The sequence below is a fragment of the Arvicanthis niloticus genome, chromosome 13, assembly GCF_011762505.2.
Source record: "Arvicanthis niloticus isolate mArvNil1 chromosome 13, mArvNil1.pat.X, whole genome shotgun sequence".
NCBI classification, from domain to species: domain Eukaryota; kingdom Metazoa; phylum Chordata; class Mammalia; order Rodentia; family Muridae; genus Arvicanthis; species Arvicanthis niloticus.
The window spans coordinates 1,972,058-1,999,031 of NC_047670.1; the positions used below are offsets into that span (position 1 = coordinate 1,972,058).

At 39.0% G+C, this 26,974-nt stretch overlaps 1 protein-coding gene and 1 pseudogene across 2 annotated transcripts in view; one reads left to right on the forward strand and one right to left on the reverse strand.

The window, feature by feature from the left end:
* LOC117718858 (tyrosine-protein phosphatase non-receptor type substrate 1-like) overlaps positions 1–26,974 on the forward strand; it is a 127,329-nt gene that overhangs the window by 72,381 nt on the left and 27,974 nt on the right. The gene's annotated exons all lie outside the window — the stretch shown is intronic.
* On the reverse strand, positions 25,609–26,910 carry LOC117718857 (RNA-binding protein Musashi homolog 2 pseudogene; annotated as a pseudogene).

Consider the following 26,974-nt stretch of genomic DNA (forward strand, 5'->3'; position numbering starts at 1 on the left):
CTCATCAGAGGACACTTGCTGGATTAACACTCAGAGGAAGAAGGGAGAGGCTAATTAACATTCCCCAGACTACAGGGGATGGAACCAACCTATTGATGAGGAGGCCTAGAGCACCTTAGGCTCATTCCAGGAAAGGGTGCCAGGATAGGATGTGGTCAGGAAGCTAAACCCTTAATGTGGTAAACCTTGGCAAACAAAAGACACTCACTGTCATAAAAATAATGTGTGAATCTGAGTCACCTAGAGACTGGACCTGAAAAGGACAGCCTTTGTGGTTGCCCTCATGGACTCTGTATAAGAAACGCTCCCAGCTTTTGTTCGGGGTTCTCTTGCCTGCATGTGAGAGAGCCCCAGTGCACTGGTATCATTAAACCTCATGTTGTTGCAGCAAATCCTCTGTCCATGTGTGTGATTCTGCATTCTGCGGTTTTTCTGGTTTGGTTCATAGAGTCTAGCATTCCAACATTACCTGGTATCTGCCTAGAAAATTATGCATTTCACCCAGGTTTTTCAGTTTTGTTGCATATATCTTTTTGTAGTAGGACCTGATTTTTTTTTAATTTCCTCTTTCTGTTGTTATGTTTTTCTTTTCATTCCTCATTTTGATAATTTGGGTACTGTTTCTCTGCCCTCTGGTTAGTCTGGCTAAAAATTTACCTATTTTGTTGATTTTTCTCAAAGAACCAGCTCCTAGATTTGTTGATTCTCTGTATAGTATATTTTCTAGTTAGTTGATTTCACCCCTGAATTTGATTATTTCCTGCATTCTACTCCTCTTGGGGGCATTTGTTGTTGTTGTTGTTGTTGTTGTTGTTGTTGTTCTAGAGTTTCAGAAGAGTTCTTACAATTCTAGTGTATGATATCTCTCATTTCTTCATGGAGGCACTCACAGCTATGAGTTTTTTCTTAGTACTGATTTTATTATGGCCTATAAGTTTGGATATGGTGAGCATGCCTTTTTATTGAATCCTAAAAAGTCTTTAATTTCTTTTTTATTTTTCCATGATGAAGTTATCTATAAGTAGATAGTTGTTCAGCTTCCACTATTATGTAGGCTTTCTGTTGTTTTTGTTACTATTGAGGACCAACCTTAGTCAGTGGTGATCTGATAGGATACATGAGATTATTTCAATTTTCTTTTATCTTTTGAGGCTTCTTTTGTGTCTTATTATATGATCAATTTTTGAGAAGGTACCATGAGGTAATGAAAATTCTTTTGTTTTAGGGTGAAATATTCTGTAGATATCTGTTAAATCCATTTGGTTCATAACTTCTTTTAGTTTCACTGTATCTCTAGTTTCTGTTTCCATGATCTGTCCATTCATTAGAGTGTGATGGTGAAATCTCCTACTATTATTGTGTGAGGGTCAATGTGTGCTTTGAGCTTTACTAACATTTTTTTTTTTTTTTTTACATTTTTGGGTGCCTTGCATTTGGAACATAGATATTCAGAATTGAAAGTTCATTTTAGTGTATTTTTTCTTTGATGATTATATAGTGTCCTACCCCATCTTTCTTGGTAACTTTTGGTTGAAAGTCTATTTTGTTGGACATTAGGGTGGCTATTCCAGCTTATTTATTAGGACCATTTGCTTGAAAATATTTTCCCATCCTTTTACTTGGAGGTATTTTCTGTCTTTGAATTTAAGATGTATGGACAGTATGCAGCAAAATGCTGTATACTGTTTATGTATACAGTCTGTTAGCCTATGTCTTTTTATTGTTGAATTGAGTCCATTGATGTTGAGAGCTATTAGGGACCAACATTTCTTGTTCCTATTATTTTTGTTGTTAGAGGTGGAATTATGTTTCTGTTTTTCTCATCTTTTGGGCTTGTTGTGAAAAGATTAATTTCTTCCTTTTTTTAGATGTAGTTTCCCTCACTGTGTTGGACTTTTTCTTCTGTAGGGCTGGATTGGTTGAAAGAGATTGTTTAAATTTGGATTTTTTTTTTTTTTTGGAATTCTTTGGTTTCTTCATCTATGGTAATTTCAAATATTACTGGGTATAGTGGCCTGAACTGGCCTTTGTGTTGTCTTAGGGTCTATATGACATTTTTACAGGATCTTCTGGCTTTTAGAGTCTCTGTTGGGAGGTCTGGTGTAATTCTGATACATCTGTCTTTATATGTTACTTGACATTTCTCCTAGAAACTCCCTATGAAATAATTCTGTAAATAACTGTAACTCCATAAGTAGGTTTGCTTGTGCCTTAGTAACAAATAATATAAGCCAGATATTTTCTGTAAGCAATGCACAGAACAACTAGAAAAAAAACTGAAGTAGATAACTATAAACCCGATATATGCTATTGAAAGAAGCATGCCTTAGACTCAGCCATAAGTCTTAAATAAATCTTAAATCTTACACTATCACAAAAAATTCAGCACTATCCCCAAATACATTAGGAATGATTTGAGAAAAATGTAGCCTGACACCCCTATGGTTCATTGAACATTCTGGAATCAGATGTAAAGACTTCAAAGGAGAGATTGAGTTTATGGTTTCCATAAAGAAAAATATGCAGAAAGGCTGAATAAAATCAGCTGAGAGACCCTGGATGGTAGAAAAAACAACTGCTGAATTAAAACAATTTGTATACTTTAAAGAAGTTTAATATCAGAATGGACCACAGAAAATAAGTTACACTGGGGAAGAGGTTTTGCCTATGAATGATTATCAGTTTCATGAAAATTGATAAAGATATGATCCAAGAAAGAGAAGTTTCCAAATGAAAGGCAAGACTCAACAAAGGAAGGGGCACAGAAAAGCAGATGGTGTGGTGGTCTAGGTGTCCTTGAAAACTCATATTGTGTAAACATGTCTTTATTTTGATTCCAGGCATGGGATAAGGGGCATCTTCAGACTGCCAATACCAGCAGATTATTTGCCTTTGTGAGCTCTGGCAATGGTACTGTTTTTTGCCAGCTGTAGACAGTTTTATTCTGAGAACTCTGGAGTAGAAATAAATGTCAGAGCCAGAGAGTGATGAGGAGTCAAAGAACACTTTCGCTCCCCTTGCTTCTGTTTATTACTGTTGTTGTGGTCTGTCAAGTGGTCATAAACAGAGAGAAAAGAAGAATAATTTAGAAATATCTTGAGATGAAAATTGGACTTGGCCAAAGAAACCTGGCAGCACTAAATTTGGTCATGCTGTGTGTTCATTTTTACTGAATTCTAGAAAGATTTTAATTGTTTTGATATTTCTTCCCTGAACTACTCAACACATTCAGTGCAGTTCCCATCAAAATTTCCACATAATTCACTACAGAGCTTGAAAGAAAAGTTCTCAACTTCATGTGGAAAAAAAAACCCAGAATAACTACAACACTCCTATACAATAAAACATCTTATCACCACCCTTGACTTCAAGTTATACTCTAGAGTATTATTAATAAAAACTGAAGGGTATTGGCATAAAAGCAGACATGTTGATCAATGGAATTTAATAAAATGCCAAGAATAAAACCTACCACTTACCTAGGGACACTTGATTTTTGACAAAGAAATCAAAATTATACAATTAATAATGTTAGCATCTTCAACCAATGAGGCTAGTCTAACTGGATGTCTGTATGTAGAAGAACGCAAATAGATTCATATTTATTACTCTGCAAAAACCCTAGTTCCATGTGGATCAAAGACTTCAACAGAAAACTGGATACAATAAATCTAATAGATGAGACAGTGGGGAGAAGCTTAGAACACATTAATACAAGAGAAAATTTCATGAGCAGAATATGAACAACTCAAGCACTAAGATCAACAATAAATAAATGGGGCCTCATGCAACAAAAAAGCTTCTGTGAGGCAAAGGGTACTGTCAATATAACAAAATAGCAACCTATAGAATAGAAAAAGATTGTCACCAAAACCATATATAAAAGAGGGCCAATATTCAAAATAAAAACAAATCTGAAGGGATTCAACAAATCATATCATTTATTTAAAAAATTGGGCTCAGAGCTAAACATAGAATTCTCAACAGGGAAATTGATCATGACAAAAGACATTATGCTAAATATTCAAAACAGTTAGTCATTACAAGATGCAAACCAAAACTACACTGAGGTTCCATCATTCACCTGTCTGGCTAAGATTAAAACCACAAATGACATCACATGCTTGCCAAAATGTATAGCAAGGTAGCACTCTTCCAATGTTGGTGAAAGTCCAAATTTCTAACACTACTTGAGTTCATTCTGAATTACTAACTGAGCCATTTCCAATTGATACTCACATAGATCAAGCTATACTGTGTAACATTGAAAAGTGAAGCTAACTAGGCTATAGGTATCTTCTTTCTGCATATTCATGCTATGTTACTAATGACATTTTTAAAGAAAAAGAGTAACAGTGTACATTTAACTTGTGAGACGTGTGGATCCTGAATGAAATTTTGAATGATGAGGATGTGATCACCTTCATAAGAAGTTGAGCTAACCTTGAGCAGAAAGTAACCATGTGGTTTGCTACCACCTTGGATGGTTACCTCATTGTAATAGAAACAGCCTTGTGATTTAGCAATTTTTGTTGCTAATTCTTTCATTAAAAGGGAAATTTTATGTGACTTCTGTTTCTGTAGCATAAAATCAAAAGGAGTAATCCATAACTTTTCTGCTGCCACAGAGTCCTCAGAGGTTTAACACATTTGTACAAAGGAGGTAACAACAGATTTGCATGATGTCAGTTTTCTTTTAATTTTGAGACATTACTCTGCATAACATATTTACTGATTTCCAGAGAAGAATACAGAATTTTCTTAACCTTGGGCTTCCAACAAGTATGTCTCAAAGGAATCTGTACCTTTAAAAATGATTAGCATTGAAAAATTCATGTAAATTTAGATGACCCTAAAGCCAGTCTTTTGAAAGTGTAGGGCCTACCAGACCAATAAAAATAGAGTGTACACTAAGAAAGCTTTTGCCAGCAAGCAGTTATGGCAGCTACATGTTAGAGATGAAGGCAATTTTGTGTTTTAATTCCAGATTCTACACAAAATCTCTAAGATGTTTTCTCTAAGAAATCATTTGCTCCATGTTTGCTATCATGCATGGAATAATATTTTGTTTTCATTTTCTAGTCTCTTCACATCAATAAAACAGTAGCTATGACAGTGATTAAACTCAACCTCTGGCCTCCACAGGTACAAGTACACAACCTATGCACATACATAAATAGACTTTCATTTAAACATGTAGTTTATTGCATATACATGAATAAAAAGGAGGAAGAGGAGATCAGATGAGAATTCAGGTTATATTTTCTGCTTTCTTTTCCATTAGCCAAATTCTTCTCTCCAGAAGGCCTTTTGCTTTATCAATAAACTAATAATAATGCTCATATTACTATTTGTTCTATGCCAATTTCTTTTTCTTCCAATTGTCCAAAGATAGCTATCATGTTTCTAAATATTTTTTACTATTCATGAACATTTCTAAATCTAATTGGAACTAATTCTGTGAAATCATGCACTAAACCATAATCAAAAGGGGATTATTTGCCTAAAAATGCCTTGAGGATTTTTTAATTGTACATTTGTTATGACTAACCAGAACCTATATAAAAATATAAAATGAAAGCTTAGCCTCTGCTAAAAAAGAAAACAAACTAATGGTAACTGCAAAAGCTATGGCCAATCCAAAATAAAATTTGCAATCAAGAATTGTGCCTCATGACATTTAACACAGTTTCCTGGGAAGCTTTGAAATGTACAGCACCAGTGGAACAGGTGGGAGTTCTAGACTGTGTGTGACATCAAAGCACCTTGGATCTGTGTGAAGTGACTCTCCTACAAAATACCAGAGTCAGTGTGAATTACTGCACCTTAGAAGAACCATAATGTAATATAAATAATGAAACAGATGAAATTCAGACTTCAAGAATATATAAATGGGAAATTTACTAAAACTTTCTGCATTATTCCATCACTCTGATGTGATTTTATTAACACCTATTATTCTATGAATGGGCTATTTGGAACAACCCCCTTTGACTTCTGAACTATAACTTCTGAGATAGAGGCAAGCATGGTCTATGAAATGATATCCAGAACAGCCTGAGGTACATTCCACCCTTGTCAAAAACAAAACTAACAATCATACAAACAAACAAAAATAATGAGAGCAAATGGCTTAAAAATGAAACAAAAGTGTTTTTACTGTATCTTACCTTATTTATCACTACAGTGTATAATGCTGGTTAAGCCAAGTCACCATGTGATGGAAGCTTCTTCCAGTCAGTTTCTTCAAGAAGAAAGAAAGCTCAATGAACTAGAAATGACATTAAGAACACTCTAATCTTACAATCAGTGATACACTTCCTATAGCAAAGCTCTGCCTACTATTGACTTCACATGCAGTTCAAAGAATGACATCAAGAGAGATGTGTGTTAAAATACATAATTCGATCAGAGAGGGTGTTTTTTTCACTTGACTACTTTTGACTTCTTTTTGGTCATCAAAAGATAAACATCTGTTTAACTTCAAGTATCTTAATAATCTTTAAGAGCACCAACACTGAGTAAATATCTACAGTCTCTTCTGACCCTCAAAAATGAACAAACAAGCAATAAACTACAATTTTTTACTGTGACATCTTCTAAAATTAAAAAAATAAATGTTATCATTTAAAAGACAACTTCACAGAATACATACTCCCATATGAAAAGAAGGGTAAAGGAACAAAGTGGGAGAAGACTGGACTAAAGTAAAATTGACCATCAGCAGGACAAACCTCAAATCCTAGACCACTGCCTCAGTTTGAAAGATATATATATATATATATATATATATATATATATATATATATATATCCCTGTAACTTCTCTTGTCCTTCTTTACTCTTCTCTTGTCTTTTCTTGTCCTTCTCTCCTTTTCTCTTGTGCTCTTTCTCTCTCTTTCTCTGTCTCTCATTCTCTCTCCTTATATGAGTCTAAGACAGATAATTTATACCTTGGGTATCTAAACATCTTGTAGCTTCAAGATGCATACAAAGAATCATATTCAGAACATTGACTGCTAAATTTGGATTGACCCTTCCACATTTGGAGGACAGTTGCAGCAGTTTCTGTATGAAGTTGCTTCCTGGAACAAGATATCACTTTGGCTGTTTCTTCCATAAATTTAGTATTTAGCTAAATGTGGTCCTATCAATAGGACACCTTCCTGAGCATCCAGTGGAATGCAGAGTAAGGGTCAGCTCTTTTATGGTGGTATTTTCCTGAAAATTCCTACGTTTGTTTAAACACCTGACTACCATCTGAAACTATCTAGTACTATCTAGATTGTTTCTCTCAACAGACCATAGACTTGTTATTTATGCCCCACTCGTACTCCTTTTTGTTGCAGACCTTCATGAATCATCAGTAATAACTATCTAACAGAATCAATATTGAAGAAATCAGCCCTTGCCTCTTTCATTTCATCTTACATGGTGTGGTGAAAATAAGAAAGAGTTTAAAGAAAAAAAATCACACAAAAGTACTTAGCTTAATTTTTCATCGAGTCAATTTCTCACTGAAATCCTATGAGCTCAACATCCTCTGAATGCACAAACTCTCAGCACTCCCAATTTGTAAGTCTTAACAGAGTAACTGATTAAGCTTGCATACAGCTTTTGATGGCTTTTGCCATCTAAACTATTGATATCTTCTACATTCCTCCAAAGACCATATTTCTATGATCTTTTCAACAACAAAATCATTTCTATGGTATGATTTTTTTGTTCTAACTTGCTTCTCTGTTGCTGTGCTTAAATATTCTACATAAAAGTAACTCAGGCAATGAACAGATTTGTTTGTCTGATACTGCCAGATACAATCCATCATTGTAGAAGATTAGGATATAAATCTGTGCATGAAACTGAAGGTAAAACTCAGTAGGGACACTGTTGGTGGTTTGTGTATGCTTAATGCAAGGAGTGACACTATTAGAATGTGTAACCTTGTTGGAGTACATATCTAACTGTGGGCACGTCTTTAAAACCCTCATCCTGCCTGCATGTAAGCCATTCTTCTCCTAACTGCATTTAGATGAAGATGTAGAATTCAGCTCCTCACATATCACGCCTGCCTGTATACTACCATGTTGCACTTTGATGATAATGAACTGAACCTGGGAACCTGTAAACCATCTCCAATTAAATGTTGTCCTTATAATAGTTGCCTTGGTCATGGTATGTATTCACAGCACTAAAACCCTAAATAAAACAGAAACATTGTTTTCTGGTTATTCTTGCTTTGTTACTGTTTCATGCTAGCTTAGCACTCTTATCCAACCCAGGCATACTTGTTTAGAGATGCTGCTACCCTACGTATAAAACACATTTTTGTATCAATCATTTGTCAACATCATGTCTCAAAGACATAGCAACCAGTAATTCTCATTCGGGCACTCCCTCAACTGATGTTCCCTGAGATGACTCTAAGTTATGTCATACTGACAGTCAAAGGTAACTAAGACAAAGGGTAAATAATATATTAAAAAAATCTTTTAAACAGTCAAGGCCAATGTGTACATGTTATGAAATGGAAAGAAAGCCTGAAAGATCAAAAACTTAAACTTTGTCCACATAATATAGCCAAACAAAAACTGAAGAATCCCAACATGTAATATAATAAATTTTTAGAATACAAAAATAGGTGAAGGTCCATTACTTTCCAGAAAAACAATAATATAAATAGATGTGTAATTGATAAAATCAGAACACAGGTAACAATGCTGATAAAAGGAGACACAGAGAGATACCAACAAACATAGCACCATCACTTAAATGAAAACTACACTTTTGTAATCAAACCTGAGATGGAAGAAATCACTTGTTAACATTTATACTGTACCTACACCTATCTCCATTGCCAATAATAGAAAAAGTGATGGGCAACAAGAGCTGCTTCATCAATATTGAACAGATTAGCTTGGAATATGCTGATGTTATAACATTAAAAATAGTTTTACTGGCTAAGAGTATCTCTTTCTCTCTGACAAAGGAAAGTGTCAGATTTTTAAAGAAACAGTGTATTGTTATTGTATACATAAGTCAACTTGTTTTGTTCTAGCTGCTTATAAATCATAAGCACTATGAAACAAGTTTATTAATAGTTTCATGTATTTGTGTGTGTGATAGACTATGTTCCACATGTATATAAGTGGCACAACAGAGAAAAGAGTGCCAGAACCCTTAGATCTGGAGTATCAGGTAGTTAGTAGTTTTCCAGTTTGAGTGTTGGGATCTTAACTCAGCTCACTGTCATGAAGAATAAGTGCTGAGCAAACTATCCAATCCCCACAGTATTTTTCTGTTCAATAAACTAAATGTATTTCATAAATGAACAACAACAAAAACCTAAATAAATAAGGAAGTAAATAAATGATTATTGAGTGAATTTTATTAGTATCATCATCATTCAGCTGTAAGTACATTCAATTTACTGCATAAATTTAATACAATACAAACAAAATTCCCAAAATTTATAGCATAAAAACTTTCCACACCTGCCAGCTCCCACATACACACAGCTGTGGCAGAGGCCCAGGCAGCTGTTTCGTGGAGAAGTCCTTCACACGAGCAATGACTGCAGGTTTCAATAGATACAAGAAAATCTGGTTCAAAAGGTTGGAAACCTGGCAGCAGGCCTGAAAAGACATGTGGAGTCCAAGAGTTCAAATCTTTATTGTCATGGCAAATGTGGATAGGCCTGGATGGTGTGTGCCCCCTGTAAAAGCCAGGGGGAGCTGGCTTACATAGGGAGGGAGAAAGAGAAGGAACTTAATTGAGCTACACTCCCCCAACAACCCCCCTTTTAGATAACTCATGAATGTGGAAATCTCTAGGCTGAGGCCTGTTAGTCACACCCTATACCTGTAGCCATAGATGGTGACATAAAACCTCTCTGGGAGGAGCTACTGAGCCATACGTGTCTGCAAGGCACATGTCAATGAGAGATGTGGACTGCATGTAGGAGCCTGGATTCTGGGGGCATGGCTGAATGCCTGCCATTTCTCCCTTGGAGTCTCAGGATTCCAGGCCCATTCCTACCCAAGAACCAAGACATTCTTCCATGGCTTCTTTTCTTTCATAAAAGGAGGGGCATTTTTGCATCATCTGTAGTGAAAAATTTGGATGAGGAAGTCAAAAGAAAACAGAACGCATGTTGGAGGGTCCAGCATAATTAAGCCATAGGGTAAACGGGAATTGAGGATGGAAGTTGGGAAGGCAAGGGACCATTAAATCAATTAAATACAGGTGGTACAATTTGAGCATAATGACATCTGATGAATTTAGATAGACATTGTTTTCCTTACTAAAATGTAACTTCAGCTATGTGACTTTGGCAAAAGAGTTCATCTGCAGCTGGAAAGTCTGGATCTGTCTTCTGTCTCAGCATGTGTTTCTGCATCTTAGCAAGCATTTCTTGGTTTTGGTGTGTGTTATTTGAGTCTGGCATGTGTCTCTGGAGTCTGTAGTCAGATGGGATGGTTGGGGAGAAGGCAGCTTGGCATCTCACGCAGGTTCTAGAAGATGGCATTATCTCTGTTGGATCTGTGGGTATAATCACAGGGAAGCAGCATCTCCGGTGGGGAGATGTCTATAAAGGCTGGATATTGAGCATTAAATTGCTTAGGAACAAGCACATCATGGTCTGTCATTAAGATCCTGAAAAGGCAAAGGTGTTTGAGAAAATTTTAGTCAGCAACAGTTTGTCTGTGAAAGAAAACTAGTTGTTAATTAAGACTTGAGAAATGGTGATCAGCATGTTGATTTAACCTGTGGAAGTAAATTAGATGGCTTTTGTACCTTGAAAAAATCTTAAAAGTTAAAAAAAATCCAATATTGAACATATATCATTAGTGTTAGAAAAGGAAGCATTAAAACAAAAAGTGAAATATTTTTCATTGAAAACCACGAACATTGTTGTCTTAGAAGTTCCTGTTAGGAAGAAAAGGAAACATTTAAATTTTTGGTTGAAAAACACAGGAACTTTGTTGCAGGTCTTCCTGTTGGGGAGAAGAAGCAGTGGGGTGAGGGGCTTGATCTGCCATGTGGTTGCTGTGCCTGGAGGTTTCAGCAGAGAGGACCCCTGTATTCCCCATTCTCTTTTTTTAGCCAGTAAAATGTAAATGTAGAGAAGAAGAGGAAAGGCCAACCTTGAAGAAAAGCTCAAAGCAAGAAGCATAAGTATTTGAGAGGAGAGTCAGAAGCAGTGAGATTTTCTGTAAAAGACTAAGTCATAGGAGACATGTGGCAGCTGAGTTGGAGCCGATATCTTGGGAGAGAGAGAGAATAGTCTCAGCCATGAGAAGGAGTCCCTCCACCAAGGTACAGAGTCTTAGAACAAGGGTTACAGCAGGTGCTGTGGCCTGAAGGACAGCTGTTATCTGTGAAGGAGCCTTCTGTGGAGCTGGGGGGATGGGAAGAGGGGGGCTAGAAAGCTGCTGCCATCTTGCCCTTGAGCTGGAGAACTCGTGGAGAGAGAGACCTAGTCTTTTTGAACTAGGCAGGAGTTAGACTGTAGCTAAGAATCAGAGAAAAGAAGTTAGCCAGAAATATGAGAGAGAAAGAGAGGGGAGGGTGGACAGAGATGTTACTCACAGTTTTTGCAGGTGCCAGCATGGGGTGCTTTTGGAGGTGGCTCTGCATGAATTATCCACCACTAACAGGGAAAATAATGATGGCCCGTGTGCCTCTGTCACACACAGGCATGGGGTTCTCTGTTGTGTTGAGTTGTGAGTCTACACATCTTCTGTTCTTCTCAGGTGCCAGAGAGAATCAGAAGCACATATAAGAGGTGTAACTGAGCAGGTTCTGTGCACGACACTGGATGGGTGCTACGGTGCCCACACAGTGGGGGAAATTTCACTCAGTCTGTTTTTGCAGGGGTGCAGAGCTCTTGGATTGGGGATCCCTGGGCCCAGAGGTGGCCAAGGACTGACTGGTTTCAAGCCCTTAGGCTCTCAGATGCCGTTGAGAGGCCGCTGTAGGACCGAGACTGGGGGCATGTGGGAGCCCGACCGAGTGGAACACAGCCAAGAGAAATGGTGGGGGTGGGGAGAAGAAAGAGGCCATGCAGCACTCCGCAGGAGAGAGGTTATTGTACTAGCTTAGCAACTTGTGGTTCCGTGGGTGTCTGGGTTCCACGTTGGTTGCACCAGTTGATGGGACCAAACTCTGCAGTGGCCAGGAGCAGGATCCAGGGCAGGCTTTCCACGCTGCTGACTCCCACATACACACAGCTGCACTGGCGGCCCAGCTGCTGTGTTGTGGGGAAATGACTGCAGGTTCAAATAGATACAAGAAAGTCTGGTTCAAAAGGCTGGAAACCTGACAGCAGGCCCGAAAAGACATGTGGAGTCCAAGAGTTCAAATCTTTATTGTTCATGGCAAATATGGATGGGCCTGGATGGTGTGTGCCCCCTGTAAAAGCCATGGGGAACTGGCTTACATAGGAAGGGAGAGAGAAAAGGAACTTAATTGAGCTACATTCCGCACCCTCCACCCCCACCCCCCACCCCCCACCCCGCCTTTAGATAACTCATGAATATGGAAATCTCTAGGCTGAGGTTTGTTAATCACACCCTCTACTTGTAGCCATAGATGGTGACATAAAACCTCTCTGGGAGGGGCTACTGAGCCATACATGTCTGCAAGGCACATGTCAATGAGAGATGTGGACTGCATGTAGGAGCCTGGATTTTGGGGGCATGGTCAAATGCCTGCCATTTCTCCCTTGAAATCTCAGGATTCCAGGCCCATGTTCACCCAAGAACCAAGACATCCTTCCACAGCTTGAAATTGCTTCATCTGTGAGAAGTTGGCAAATAATACTAATTATAACATATTTTACTGTGTTTGTGTAGGCAAAAGACTCCTAAGTGTCACTTGGACTATATTTACCCAGATATTAGTAAAGAATATGCAAAGTATTATTCCAAGATAACAGCTGGTTTACTCCAGCACTGAGCTGCTCTTATAAATATTATAATGGGCCCAACTGAGAACTTTATGTGACACTGGGGAAGAATACAGCATAAATTAACAATATCTAGGGTATTAGATATCTGGGAAATATTCCTCTGTACTGGATTCTAACTAGTGTGTTATCAAGACAAGATCCTTGAGACAACATGGATCCAGCTCTGGTTCAAGAAAAGGAGAAAGGATTATGCTATGCATCTGAGTTCCTTTAAAAACAAATGATAAATAAGAACTTGTTCTTTGTAGCCACATACAACACTGTTTATCTATTTCAAAATAAGCAGTATGGTTCCTGTTTTCACACAATTTTGACATGACCCTTATAAGCCACAGCGCTTCCTTTATCTGAATATAAGAATCTGGGATCTCATGAGAACAGATTCTGAGCACAAGGTTCTTAACTGAAACGCCAAAGAACAAGGTTCTTAACTGAAACCATGCATCTCCTAGACTCCTGGACCTACATCCCTCACAGTGTCCTGCTGTTGATCCTACTGCTGGGATGTAAAGGTGAGCATATATCAGGGATAGAATCATCTCCTTGTCTCTGATCTACTCTTACCATCAAAAGTAAATGACTCCAGTTACCTGAACTGTCATAGAAGAGGTCAGAACATTGTCACATAATAAATCCAGAATTCTGAGAATTATCTGAGCTGGCATGTGAGATTATAGCTTCAATATAAAAACAGTTTCCACACCCTCCTCTTCTTGATCTTCTCTAGTGACCTTAAGTTAGTTCTATTTGTGACAATCAGGAATAGTGACACTCTGCATGCCCCCTGTTTATTGTTGGGTTTTTCCTCTCTCTCTCTCTCTCTATATATATATATATATATATATATATAATATATATATATATATATATATATTATATATATATATTATATATATATATATATATATATATATCACCTTTTTTTTTTTTTCTTTTTTTTTTTTTTTTTTTTTTTTTTGCCAATGAATAAGAATCCATAGCTGACTCCATAGCTTTAGATCTGGGCTTAGCAGCCACAGGCTCCACTTTGTTTGAGGTGTTGTGCCATCTAACCTTCAGAAGTCTGGGTTTTAAAATATCCTAATTACACTCTCACTGCACCTGAGTCTCCAGAAAAAAATAAGTCCTGCAGATGATTTTGGCACTTTCTGAAACTTACAGTTTTTTTATAGTTTCTGAAACTAATAATTACATCATTTCTTTTCTCTTCTCAAACTTCATGGTTTCTCTTTGCTTTCTTAAGTTTCTCTCTCATTTTTTTCTCTTTCTCATGCACACACGCACACAAGCACACACACACACAAAAGCTCATACTTATCTGTATGTTTCTAAATATCTAAATAGAAATTGCTCAGTCTGTATATTACCTGAACAAGGACTATGTCAATAGATGTAAAGAATAAAAAGCAATATCTCAGTGGAGAAGATTGTACATCCTTGCTGTGTTCTTTTTTTATGCATTATGCTCCATCCACTCTTTGCTTGACTGCTGTCTCTTTATGACAAGTGTCTGTCTCCCTCTAGGCCAGAGTACAACAAAACTGACAACAAATTAAAAATTCTAACCTGTGATTCTGCTTTTATTGGTTGAATTATTTTAGAAATTTGTTTCAGTTAGTCCTGAGGAGGTGTTTAGCACAAATATGCGTTGAGTCTCAAATATATCAAAATATGTATGTGTTAAAACCATTTCAACAGATAATTGTACCACTTTGAAAGATGATGGACTATTTACAATATAACGTCTAAGAGAGTAGAAGGTAAATGGGACATGCTTTTGAATGTAACATGTATCCCATATCCTTATTTGCAACTTAGTGTTTTCTGCTAGTCTAAAATAAGAAGAGGTTTTATCACACACCATCATTATGATGAGGCTTTGCCTAAACTGATGCCACTGGAAAAAGTCAATCTTCAGAACACTTAACTCTGAAACAATGAGTCAAAGGAAATATTAATTCACTTGAATTGCCAGGGCCGGGCTGATAAGAAGCTGGCTATCTGGCAAGGAGGCAGCTTGGTGTTCCAGGCTGGTTCCGGGACAGCAGATCTCTTCCCAAGTGTTACAGCTTTCACAACAGAAACTCTCAGACACCAGGATGATTCTCGCACACCTTTACTTCTCCTGAATAGAGCCCTTATATACAATTTTGGGGTGGGTTAGGGTCTGGCAGCAGATATCACCTACTGGCTTGGTCTGAGAGCTTGGAGATACCTCATCTACATATGGGAGAGTCTGAGGCACTGTTCCTTGTGACTGATGGCTATAGAGTTCTCTGTGGGAGGGGCTGTTGAGGGGCTGAAACAAAATGAAATGAACCAAGGCCCAGGAGCAAAGCTGAACACCTGCCGTCCAATAAGGGTCTGGGGTTTGAGGACTATGCTTGACTGGGCATCCAGCTGCTTCTCACAGCCCACTGTCTCACAAATATTTATATTTCAAATGTTATCTCTTTTCCCAGTTTCCCCCTGAAATTCCCCTATTTCATCTTGCCTCACTTTACTTCTATGAGAGCGCTCCCACAACCATGCACTCAATTCCACCTACTTACTCTGGCATTTCCCCATACCTGGGACATTTAGCCTTAAACAATGTTATCCTGTTGGGGTCCACACTAGCCCCACGTTGGGGCAGCCAAAATAATGTTGAGGTCCACACTAGCCCCATGTTGGGGCGGCAAAAAACATCGCAGCCCAGGCAAAATGTTGAGGCCCGAGCTGACCCACGTTTGGGCGGCCACTGTATCCAGGCCCAAGCTGCCGCTCCGGTCTGCAGGTTGGGGTTCAGCAAGAGCGAGGGTGAGGGCAGACTTGAAGAATGGAGACCAGACAGGGTGTGATTCAATCCCATTTATTCTTCAGTCTCTCTTTCTATAAGTGTCTCCTCTGTCTGCTGTGTCTGATTCTGTCTGGAGCCAAGTGTCTTCTACCTAATGTCTCATTTGTCTGACTCTGTCTGTTCTGTCTCTGCCTTTTATGTGTCTCACTTCTAAGCCATGCCTCTAAGTTACACCTTTAATCATGCCCTTAGGTCCTGTCTCTAAATCTGATCTCTACACTTCTAAGTCATACTCTTAAGTCACACACCTTTAATCTCACACACCTTTAATCTCACGCACCTTTAATCTCAAGGTATCTAAACCAAGATTATCGGAGTGTGCTCAGCTGTTGTAGGCTATTGCAATCCAAGTCTCATGTCAGGGTATATGGCTCAAGATGGCTGCAAAGCTGATAGCCGCTTTCTGCTAAAAGTCGGCCCCCAACAGTATCCTATGCCTTCAATTATGCTCTGCTACATATGCAGCTGGGTCATGGGTCTCTCCATGTGTATTCTTTGGTTGGTAGTTTAGTTCCTGGGAGATCTGGGATGTCTGATTGGTTGATATTTTTGTTCTCCCTATGGGGATACAAACACCTTCATCTCCTTCAGTCCTTTCTCTAACTCCTCCATTGATGATCCTGTGCTCAGTCCAATAGTTGGCTGAGAACATCCACCTTTGTATTTGTCAGCCACTGTCAGAGCCTCTCAGGAGACAGCTATATCAGGCTCCTGTCAGCAAGCACTTCTTTGCATCTGCAATAGTGTCTGTGTTTGGTAACTGTATGGGATAGATTCCCAGGTAGGGCTGTCTCTGGATGGCCTTTCGTTCAGTCTCTGTTCCACATTTTGTCTCAGTATTTGCTCCTGTGAGAATTTTGTTCCCCCTTCTAAGAAGGACTGAAGCATCTACACTTTGGTCTTCCTTCTTCTTGAGCTTCATTTGGTCTATGGATTGTATCTTGGGTATTCCAAGCTTTGGGGCTAATATCCACTTATCAGTGGGTACATACCATGTGTGTTCTTTTGTGATTGGGTTATTTAACTCAGGATATTATTTTCTAGTTATATCCATTTGCCTAGGAATTTCATTAAGTCATTTTTTTAATAGCTGAGTCTAATTTCCTTGTTGAGATGTACCACATTTTCTGTATCCATTCCTCTGATGAAGGAAATCTGGGTCCTTTACAGCTTTTAGCTATTATAAACAAGGCTGCTATGAACATACAATAGCATCTATCCTCTTATGTGTTGGAAAATATTTTGTGTATATGCCCAGGAGTTATATAGCTGGGTCCTCAGGTAATGGTATTTTCAATTTTATGAGGAACTGCCAAACCGATTTCCAGAGTGTTTATACCAGCTTGAAATCTCACAAACAATGATGGAGTGTTTCTCTTTCTCCAAATCCTCACCAGCATCTGTTCTCACCTAAGTTTTTGACCTTAGCCATTTTGAATGGTGTGATGTGAAATCTCAGGGTTGTTTTGATTTGAATTTCTCTGATCACTTAGGATGCTGAAATTTCTTTAGGTCCTTCTCAGCCATTTGATATTCTGCAGTTGAGAATTCTTTGTTTAGCTCTGTATTCCATTTTTAATAGGGTTCTTTTGTTCTCTGGAGTTTAGCTTCTTGAGTTCTTTGTATATTTTCAATATTTGCCCTCTATCAGATATAGGATTGCAAAAGGACTTTTTCCAATCAGTTGGTTGATGTTTTGTTGCCTATTTACAGTGTCTTTTCCCTCACAGGAGCTTTGCAATTTTATGAGGTCCATTTGTTGATCTTAGAACATAAGCCATTTTTTGTTCTGTTCAGGAAATTTTTTCCTTAGCCCATATGTTCTAGGCTCTTCCCCACTTTCTCTTCTATTAGTTTCAGTATATCTGGTTTTATGTGGAGTTTCATGATCCACTTGGCCTTGAGCTTTGTACAAGGAGACAAGAATGGATTGAGTTGCATTCTTCTACATGATGACTATTGCAGTAAATATCCAACCCAAATAAGACAGGTCAAAGAAAACACAACTCAATAATTATGAATGAATGCTGCACACCTAGATTAGGCAGATTCACCACTACACTACTCTATTCCAGCTATGAGACCCTTATAACATACAGGTTTTCCAAGCCATATGCTTGTCTTTCCATCTTCTCCTCCTATGTCATTTTCCTTCTTTGTCATTATTCTCCATTGTCTTCCTCAGTCCTCTCTCTCTCTCTCTCTCTCTCTCTCTCTCTCTCTCTCTCTCTCTCCAGAAACCTTTATTTCTACACCTTTCCTTTTTCTGCCCAAGCACTGCTCCAGCCTTTATTTTACAAATTAAGGTGTGCAGAAGTTTCTCTAGAATTCATCTCTGTAATGATTCACTCCTCCTCTAAAGCCCTTCCCAGGAAAAGGGAATTAACATAAAAATATAAAGCCAGCTTTCCACAACAGCTGAATGCCAGTTGAACTAGCATGATTTGTTGAAAATGCTGTCTTTTATTCACTGGATAGTTTTTACTCTTTTGTCAAAGATCAAGTGACCATAGGTGCATGGGTTTGTTGCAGCCTGAGCTGCCCCACATTGGGCGCCAAAAATGTTGAGAACCACTCTGCCCCACATTTGGAGACCGGAAATGTCCCAGATCACTCTGTCAATGTTGGAACCTGCACTGCCAAAAGCCTTGGAGGCTAAACTGTTAGATCCTGAACTGCCCCAAGCTGCTCCATTCTGCAGATTGGGGTTCAGCAAGAGAGAGAGTGAGGATGGACTCAAAGAATGGAGACCAGACAGAGTGTGATTCAATCCCATTTATTCTTCAGTCTCTCTTTTTCTCTTCAAGTCCCTAGTTCCCTGTCCTAGTTCTAAGTTTCTAGTCTCTTTTTCAGTTCCAAGTTACTTCTTCCTAGTGCAAGTGTCTAATACTACTAAAATTTCTTCTGTCTGCCTCTTGCCTTTTATATGTCTCACTTCTACACACCTTTAAGTCATGCCTTTAAGTCATGCCCTTAGGTCTTGTCTCTAAATCTGATCTCTAAGTCACGCCTGTAAGTCACACACCTTTAAGTCTCACACACCAAAGGAAAAATCCTGGGTATCTAAAACAAGAAGGTATCAGAGTGTGCTCAGCTGTTGTAGGCTATTGTAATCAAGTCTCTTGTCAGGGTATATGGCTCAAGATGGCTGCACGGATGATAGCCGCCTTTTGTCGGCTCCCCACAGGTCCCCTTTTTAAAAAATTTTTTTCAAAAGGGAAGGTTGGGAAAACTTACAGAAACTGTGCCTGTCTTAGGTTGGAACAAGGGACCCCAGCCTCCATTTCCCATCTTTGAATTCTCAACAGTCATTGGTTGAGCTCCTGTCTTAGGATAGTGACGCCTCCCTTTTTAGAGGCAAGGGTCTTGAAGTATTCTCTTATATGTCGTTGACTAACCAGCTTAGTGTGTAAGTTAGGGGATAATCCTCATTAGTCTGGATAACAGAGGTTTTACAATCCCCTACTTCTAGCCTATAATAACGGACCTGTATGGGTTTCATTTGAATAGCATCTATATGTTGTCATACAAAAGCCATCAGTTTATTGAACAGCATGGACCCGAGAGACAAGAGACTTAACAATACCTGAATAGTCAGTATGACAGCAACACCCTTTTTTAAGGGCAACACATAATTCCCTCTATCAGAGAAGTAAAAAAGTATAAGCCTCTTCTATTCTGTTTACAAATGTGTTATAGCAGAATCTAAATCTATAGAAATACAGAACTGATCATAGCTTTGATCTTAAGAAAACAAGTAAGAAAATCCCTGTTCCTGCTTCAGTCAATCTCAAACCCCCAAAATAACTATAGTAACTGTGATAGTGGGTATTCTCCTGGGTCTAAACAATGTTCCCCAACTAAATCACAAGTTGTAGAATGCAGAATCCAATAGAGCCACCCTGGAGATGTGGATGGTGATGTCTTCTTCCACATTGAGGACTTCCTAAGTCAGGTTTGCTGGTTGATCTGTCCCAGTTTGAAGGCAGTTGAGAAGCATCTTCATGTTTCCTGCAAAGAAAAAATACACTTCTCAGGGGGGTTCTCCTCCCTGGGTTTGTTATTGTTGTCTATTTGTTTAATCAGTCTCTCTGGCAGCCAATGTGCAACATCTGCAGTTTGGGAATATATTCAGACAGAACCTCTTTCACAGATAAGCACTGGATCTGGCCCATTCCAGGTTCCAGTTAATGGATCTTTCCAGAGGACTATTGCAAAATTCTTTTTTGGTATCAGGATGCCAGCAGCAGATTTTCCTTCAAAATCCAAAGTTAAAAAATTTAAAAGAAAGAGTGTGTGATGAAGGATATTTCTGGGGGATCCCTTGGTAGGGTACCATTCCCCCTTTTTAATTTTTTCAAATTGACCTTTAATGGTTTGATGTGTCCTTTCTATCATACCTTGGCCCTGTGGATTATATGGAATACCCATTTTATGTAGTATTTCCAATTTTTCACAGAATTGGCTGAAACTGAAATAGGCACACCCAATACAGCAATTGTAGCAAGCATATGAATGATTACATGCTTGCTTGTTTCTCCAGATTTTAATGTCATATAAATGAAACCACTGTATTATCTACACATACATGTATATATTTTTGATTGCCAAATTCATTATAATGAGTAATATCCATTTGCCAGATACTGTTTGGTATCAGTCCCTTTGGATTTACACCCAAATGAGGAACTGGTAAAAGTGTAACACATGATTGACATTGTTTAACAACTTGTCTAGCCTGTTCTCTGGTAATTTTAAACATGATTTTTAAAGTTTTAGAATTAAGATGATGTAACTCATGAGCCTCTATGGCCTGATCCAAGTTAGATGTCGGGGCTGATAAAGTCACTGCAGCTACACAGGTAGCTAGATCTGCCTTGGTGTTTCCCTCAGAGAGAGGACATGATAGCCCTGTGTGGGCTTTCAGGTATCCTATAAAGAATTTACATTTTCTCCTCAAAATTAATTGTTGACACTGTAAAAAGAAATTGGCTACTACTGAAGAATGTTTTATTTTTGCAGCAGTTTCTAACAGAGGGATAGATTGAGCTATATATGGGCTATCTATATAAATATTAATGGTTTGATTTGGAAATGCTTGAAACACAGCAATAACAGCATGTAATTCAACCAATTGAGCTGACACAGATGATGTAGCAAAGGAGATTACTTGATCTTTAAAGGCATAAGCAGCTGTTCCTGATGAAGAACCATCAGTAAAAACTAGCAATGCTTCCTTGATAGGTGCATGTGAAGTACAAGATGGAAAAATGAATTCATGGTGATTACAAAACTGAATCAATTTATCTGATGGATAATGGCTATCTATCTGACCAGCAAATGAGGCACATGCAATAGGCCAGACTTCAGAACTCTGCATAAGCCAATCAACCTGATGCCTTATATAGGGTTGTACTATTACATCAGGATCCTTTCCAAAATATTTTGACTGTTATCTCTGCCCAACATAATCATATCAGTTACAACAACATAGTATGGATAAAGAACCTTCCTAGGGGATGAGGGAAGATGGACCCATAATATGGGTGCAGTTTGCCAAAAAACTGCAGTAGGAGTTAGTGTTAAAAATAAGAAAATATAAAGGCTTAGAATAATTAATATGAGTTACAAATAGAGATGAAATAGCACTCTCCACCTTCTGTAAGGCTTTTCTGCCCTCCTCTGTTAGAGCCCTGTCAGATGTAGGGTCAGGATTTCCTTTGAGAATCTCAGAGGCTTCAATTCTCCTGTCATGAGTTTCAAACATGGTGGTAGCCAATTATGTCTCCCAATAATTTTTGAAAATCATTAAGTGTCTTAAGAAAATCAGTCCTCAAGGTGGCCTTACTATTAATAATATGTAGACCATTAATCTGAAATCCTAAATAAGTATATGGATCTTGTAATTGTACCTTTTTTGGTGCTATTTGTAATCCTGCAGCCTGTAAAGCTGTTCTAAGATCATCAAAGCACTGGAGTACCTGTTATACATATTTCCCTGCCATTAAAATATCATCCATGAAATGAATCATATAGATTTGCTTCCACATGGTTCTAATACCCTCTATGGCAGAAGCCAAAAACTTTTGGCACAAGGTAGGACTGTTAACCCTACCCTGAGGCAAGACCTTCCACTGATATCTCTTCATAGGTTCTCTAAAATTTATAGCGGGAACACTGAAAACAAAGCACTTTCTGTTGTTAGGATGCAATGGGATAGTTAAAAAAAAAGTCTTTTAAATCTATAACTATTTTATAATAGCTTAAAGGTGTGGCCACCGGTGTGGGCAGCCCAGGTTGTAAGGCTCCCATCCTAATCATGGTTGCGTTCACAGCCCTCAGGTCTTGCAACAGTCTCCAATTTCCTGACTTTTTCCTAATGACAAATGTCAGGGTATTCCAGGGAGAGTTACACTCCTCTAAATGTCCTGTCTGTAATTGCTCCTGCAGTAGCAATTGAGCAGCTTGTAATTTTTTGGTGGTTAGAGACCATTGATCTACCCAGAGGGGTAAGTCCCCCTTCCAGGTGATGGGATCCGCACAGTGCTCTAGGGGTGCAGCTGAATCAGTAGCCCCCAAGCCTCTTCTTCCAATGTTACCATAAACCTCAATAGGATGAGTAATCCCTTCTTCACTTTTTTCTAATCCTTTCCCTGGGGAAAGTTCAGAGTTTACCATTTGACCCATGATTACTTCATTAGGGCTACACATTATCAATCCCAACTGGGATAGGAGATCTCTGCCCCAGAGATAAATGGGGATGCCTAGGATGACATAGGGTTGTACATTTCCTGTATTACCTTCTTTATCTTTCCATTTCAGCACCTTAAAGCTTTGTAGTGGATTTTGGCTTTGGCCAATACCCCTTCGATTGGTTAAGGTTGGGGTTAGAGGCCAGGTGGCAGGCCAATCGCTTTGTTTTAGGATAGTCACATCAGCTCCTTGTCAACTAAGCCTTGGAATGCCTTTCAATCCATCCACAGTGTCATCATAGGTTTTTGTTTAACTATAGACTGTACCCAGTATGCATCAGAGGAACCAAAGCCTTGATCCCCTCTTTTAGGAATCTTATATTTGTGATTAGTAAGGTTCAAGGGAAGTAACAATTGTTGAGCTATCCTCCTTCCTGTAGGAATGGTGACTATATTCTTAATTGCCTGTGCCATTACCTTAATTTCACCTTGATAATCATTGTCTATAACTCCAGGAAAAATTTGTAGTACCTCATAGTAGTACTGTTTCTTCCCACTATCAGACCAAACACATTTGAACAGAGTGGTCCAAACACTCCAGTGGGTAAAGCCTGAGTTCCCATTTCTGGGCTTAATACTAAGTGGGTGGCAGAACTGAGGTCCATTCCTAAGCTTCCTGGTGTTGCTGGACTAAGTTCTGAAAGGAATTGGTGTTTGCTGGTAGGAAGCTGACTGCTCCATAAGCCTGTTTTGGCTTGAGTTGATTCGGGCCTGGAGCTGGCCCTGTTCCTGTTTCCCTGATTATGGGAAAGGGTGTTTTCTTGTGTGTCTCTTTTGGACCCATATTCACTAGCCCAATGTCTTCCATGTTTGCAAAGTGGGCAGAGCCCAGGCTGTTTTCTGGGCTGTCTGTTAATAATGTATAAAATGGCTATCTTGTAAGTGTGCTGTCTTGGTACTAGCGTAGTGACTTTTTTTCTCCTCTTCTAGTACATATTGATAGGTATAATGTAATTAAGGTTTTACAAAATTAGACATAGTTATTCAGATTTAGAACCAGTAAGGATAGAATTTTCTCTTATTTATGAAAAGAAAAAAATGCCAATAATTTGGGGACAGCTTTTTCCTTGATTATTTTTTTTTTCAAGTTTCAAATTTACTTTTATTTTTGCTGATTTGATATGGTTTTAACTAACCCAAGGTCTCACAATGTTCAAATGCCGGCTGACTCTATGGTGTTTTGTTAGGTCCCTGTCCCTGCCTGTGCAGGGTGTGCCATACTACCTTAAATGCAAACACTAGATACGCAAAACTAGATTTTTTAAAATTTTTTTTAAAAGAGGGAGGCGTGGTATATTAAAATGATTTTACTAAGAGAAAAAAATATTTTTAAGTATGCTCAGAAGAAATTGATAATCTGTGTGAATATGTTTTAGATGTTTATGTCACGTTCAGTGTCTCATACTGGCTGTGCCTTAAGTACCAAATTTATAAATGTAACAATTTAAAAAATATTAATAAAATGTCAGTATCACATTTTAAAAAAGAAAAAATATATATCCTCACTACAGTATGCTTTAATGCTACTACCTACTGAGTTGTACTTCCTACTGTTGCTGTTGCCTACCTATTACCGATATTTTTCTTTTAAAAAAAAAAAAAGTTAAATTAAAAAAAAAATCCTTCATCCTAAGTGTCTTTCCCCAACTGAGGACCATATATTATAACAGCCAAATGTCAAACTTGTGCAAACAGGAAGCTGTCAGTTTTTCCCACCAGTCACCGTGCAGTGATGTTTATATTTTATTTTTAAAATTCTGTTTACATATATAATAAATTAAAAAACCCACAAAACTCTTTTATAACCTCTCTGATGATACTTGCAGCACTGAGGTATCAAAAAGTATATATATATATATTGAAAGGTTGCTTTGTAATTTGTAAATAGAAAGTGAATGGAGAAAGAATGTATTCACGCAGGCTTATCCATGCCTGGCCCTAGGTCCCCTGTCTGGGGGCAAGATGGGGGGCAGAGTGAAGAGAGAGGCAGAGTATCCTAGGACCCTTTGGAGGTGCTGAAATGATCGGACAATATAAAATGATCAAATATTTAAAAATTAAGACTGAAAAAGAATGCCCCCACCCTGCCCCTCCCCTAAGACAAAACAGGTGTGCTTTGAAACTTTAAATATGTCAAATATTAAAATTGTAGCTTTTGTTTTCTTTTTTAAAACATCTTGGGAAAAGCAGTTTTTCATATTTTAAATAAAAATCTAGCTAGACCATAACATTTGAAGCTGTAAGCAGAGAGGCTGGTAGGCTGGCAGGGCGCTAATGCGGCTCTTAGGTCTATCACACCAACAGCGAAGAGGGGGGGTCCGGTGGCCCTGCCAGCTGGGCGCTCTTTGTTGTAGTACTGGCTTCATCAAGCTTCCTCCCACCCCTTCCAGGGTACCTAACTGCCTGGGAGCAACTCCCTCACAAAAATATTTGATTCTCTCTTCCTTAATAGTTTCTATGTAGTTAATGGAATTATATTTACAACATTTTTTGTTTGTTTTTTAGAATTTACAATTTCAAAAAACCTTATAATATGACCTCTTTGAACAGAAAGAAAAAGCACTCACAGAAAAGGAGGAGTCTCAAAACATGGCTGTCCTTACCTTATTGCCGAAAATAGATAGGCTTATGTTAACAGAGAGACGTCACAGAAATGAACGGCTAGAGAGTCTGTTAAGTAGCTAAATATATGTCACTTCTACAACATAAAATAGAGTCTATGCCCACCTCTCGCTCCGTATATCACAACTTCAATTCAGTGTGTGCTAAAGGCCCAGGTGAAAAGTCTTACAGTCTCAGAATTGGTACCCAAAATGGAGACTAACATCAACATCTCAGCATCCTTTAAAAGTGAGAACAGAATCAAAACAAAATAAAAATTCTCATTAAAGGAAAAAAGAAAACAAAAGAAAGAAAAAACTCCTTAATATATAACGAGTGTACTATGGTTAGCTCTTAACTAGATATTAAACTTGGTGACTACCAGACTAAGTAAAAAATCACTACCAAATGTGATTGAGGGAGAAGGGAGAGGGGACCACCAAGGAAAACAAAGAGAACCAAACCAAAATCATGGATTATTTACACGTTTAAAAGCTGTTGTCTTATATTACAGCAGGTAGCCGATGGGTGAGATGAGATGTGTCAACCCTCAAGCCAAGTGTGCCACCTCTGGTTGGGATGAGGAGTGAGGCTGGTGGGGGTCTAGGTCTGAGGACATCACCTAAACAAAGGGCCACTCAGAAACTTCTCCCAGTCTTGCCTGGACATCCAGGTATGCTCTCATAGTGAGATGGCAATGGAAGCACTTGCTCAGTGGTATCCATTTGTAAAAGGCCGTTGCAATCAAAGGTCCAGCTATGCTGTGGCCTAAGCCTGAGCCAGGCTGTGAGCTGGCTGCGCTTATGTAATTCCCCACTCTGGAGTCCTGGCTGGCAGGGCCATCGGGGACAGGTCCAGTGCTGTTGGCCCCCGGGAAGCCTCCGGGCCACGCCAGGTTGGAGCCTGCCAGGGAAGCGGGCGCACCAAAATTCTGTTGAGCACTGTAGCTATTCAGGACTGATCCTCGAGCCACTGCTACAGCTGCCGCCGCCACTGGTCCATAAGCTGCTGCTGGGAAGCCTGGGAACTGGTAGCCATAGCTAGGAGCAAATCCGGGGTAGCCTCTGCCATAAGTTGCCACAAAGTTGGGGTAGCCCAGCATTCCCATGCCAAGCATGAACGCATCCATGATGTATGGCAGCCCCGGGCCCGGACTCTTGTCCCAGGTGGGAACATGGCTTCTTTCGGCTGAGCTTCCTTACATTCTACCATTTTATTATTGATTTCATGGAAATGAATCTCACAGACTTTCTCCACAATGTCTTCATTCTCAAAAGTGACAAAGCCAAACCCTCTGTGCCTGTTGGTGATTTTGTCAAACATTAGCATCGCATCCTCTACCTTGGCAAACTGTTCAAAATACTGCTTTACATCTTCTACTACTGTGTTCGCAGACAATCCTCCAACGAGTATCTTCTTTGTTCTTGTGACCATCTTGGGTTGCGCTCCGCGAGGAAATGCAACTTTGGGGTCAATCTTCTTGGAATCTAACTCATGGTGGGGTTGACCTAATACTTTATCTGCACTTGCTGGGTCTGCGAAGGTGACAAAACCGAAGGCTCTGGAGCATTTCGTTGTGGGATCTCTCATGACCATACATTCTTTAATTTCTCCAAATTTGCTAAAATAGTCTCTAGGGCTATCTGGTGAGGTCTGCCAGCTCAGTCCACTGATAAACATTTTACCTGGGTCGTGCTGGGAGTCATTGGCTCTGCCGGAGGTATCTGGGCACCCATTTGCCTCCATCCCCCACCTCCAACACACTGAGCCCCACAGCAAAGCGGAGCACATAGGCACCAGCTTTGAGCCA